Raw genomic sequence first — 2,285 nt, 5'->3', positions numbered from 1 at the left:
CCCTTCTCCCTCACCCCCCCCCCCCCGCACCGCTGGACCCGCGTTTCTCTTCCCCCAATGCCTGCTATCCATCCTCCCTCTCTCCCATTCCGACGACATATACTCGCGCTTGTACACATTGCATAAAAATATGTACATGGAAATAGCAAAAGAATCGTTGACACTATAGTTGCCATTGATTTTTATCGTATCGATCCAATAAAACATCACCTCATCTAAATAACATACCATACCGTGAAAAGAAATTGACCTAGAAATAGAATAGAAATAGTAACAACGAAAGTATGAGGTTCCATACTGACTGATTTCAGAATGCCTTATTTAAAGCATCGGTGGTTCAGTGGTAGAATGCTCGCCTGCCACGTGGGCGGCCCGGGTTCGATTCCCGGCCGATGCAATTTTTGAACCTGTTGACCTTTCAACCGTTGTTGTCTGTGTTATGGATTCCATTAAAGGAACATGATCCTCGTCTTATTTGCGCTCTACTCGCTCCTATACGCGCTGTAAAAATTTATTTTTGGGAAAATACAATGAGAATCGTTGGCACAATAATGTTCATTGATTTTATCGTGTTTTGCCAATAAAACATTAACATAAACTTATATGGCATTAAGTTTATTATTGGATCAATAGGACAAAATTCATTGGCAATATTCCTTTTACAATTTGTTTTCCCAAATCATTTTTTCGATACGATGTACGAAAATACTTGGGAAAATACGTTAAGTATTAATGGATCTATCATTGAGGACGATTTTTGTCATATAAAGCATTACACATAGACTAGCATTAAATAAAGATTATAATTGGATCAATTCGATGAAGTTGAGTAGCTATTATAGTGCCAATTGTTGATAATTTTTTTCACTGGCATTTTTTTTACAGTGTATGTTGCTAATAGGAAAACGGGAAAGAAAAAGGGCATCAGGTTGGTGTGGAAGCTGGATTGTTGGCTTCCTACTCTCTGGGCCCGGGTTCAAATCCACGTGGTGTTAGAGATTTCTCAGACTCTTTATTCACTGCTCGAGTGCTTTGCGGAGGGCACGTAAGCGGTACTGGGCACTCACGAGGACACTTAGATTCGACATCAAGCATTGGACCCTGTCATTAAGAGAAGGCTAACACCGACGCCGGGTTTCTCTCTGACTTTCATTCCTAAATGGCGTAAATGATCTAAGGTGTCAAACATCTACTGAAAATATCATATCATGGGAAAGAAATAGATAGGACCTGTCCCAATGAAATCTTGGGATTCCATAGTGAGTGATTCTAATGAAAATCACTAAGGGCGTCGGTGGTTCAGTGGTAAAATGCTCTCCTGCCACGCGGGCGGCCCGTGTTCGATTCAAGGTTGGTGCAACTTTTTGTCGGCGGGGGTGCCAGCCTAGAGGTTGCGGGCCCCATTTCATTGAGTTTTCGCTACCCAGAGTTTGATTGTGAGTGATGGACCAACTTGTTTGGTGTTTAACCGGACTGAATTGCCCTAGTTTTTGATGTTTTATGTTTTTTACATTATCATAGTAATTTCCCAAAAACATTAGTCAGGGATTCCTTCTCTCAACAAAAAATTTCTTCTTCTACACCAAAAATTTAATGACGTCATCAACTAATAAAAAGTAGAGGGCTTCGTGCTTTTTTATTTTAAAATAATGGGAGAGAGAGACTGAATGGGGTAACATTTATTTTCTTACCATCTGCCGAATTCTTTTAATGAACTGCGATTACAAGTGTGAGTGAAATAACCCTATGTGTATGGGGGAGTCTGCTTGACATGATTTCGTGGCTCTTCCAAAATTTACCTTGTCAATGATTGACCCTAATTATATAAGCTTTATTTTGACTCACAGTCACTTGAAATCAACCTTTACAGGTCAGTGACCGATATGCGCCATATTCATGCCATGTTTGTGAAAGAATGCGCTTGGATGGTCACATTTGCAACACTTAGACTGGCTGTGGGGTAGCCAGGAATTTCGTTCGGGGTTGTCGAAAACCAGGGTGGAAAATTTATGAAAGACAGGGTGCTAAGTAAAGGGTTTTAAACTAATTTTAATACTTTTCGTAATCGAAAAAACTTCATTTGTCAAAGGAATATTTTGTAAATTCATGATTTTTCAATATTTTGTTTCCTTGTATGAAGTTATGGAATTGTGTTTTTATATTTTTGGGGTAATCCGGACCCCATAGACCTCCCCCTCGCTACGCCACCGATGACACACCATAGCGCCACAACAATGGGGTGACAAGACAACGACCGGTAGCGCAGCGCAGTCAACCTGTCTGTG

General features: G+C 40.5%; 1 non-coding gene across 1 annotated transcript; it reads left to right on the top strand.

Annotated features, from left to right (window-relative positions):
• Positions 1–326: 326 nt before the first annotated feature.
• Trnag-gcc lies at positions 327–397 on the top strand. The gene has a single exon. It is a non-coding gene; the product is annotated as a tRNA-Gly (tRNA).
• The last annotated feature ends 1,888 nt before the right edge of the window (positions 398–2,285 follow it).

This window comes from Ischnura elegans, chromosome 2, assembly GCF_921293095.1.
Source record: "Ischnura elegans chromosome 2, ioIscEleg1.1, whole genome shotgun sequence".
Classification (NCBI taxonomy): domain Eukaryota; kingdom Metazoa; phylum Arthropoda; class Insecta; order Odonata; family Coenagrionidae; genus Ischnura; species Ischnura elegans.
The sequence above is the reverse complement of the archived record's forward strand: the minus strand, read 5'-3'. Positions and strand labels throughout refer to the sequence as shown.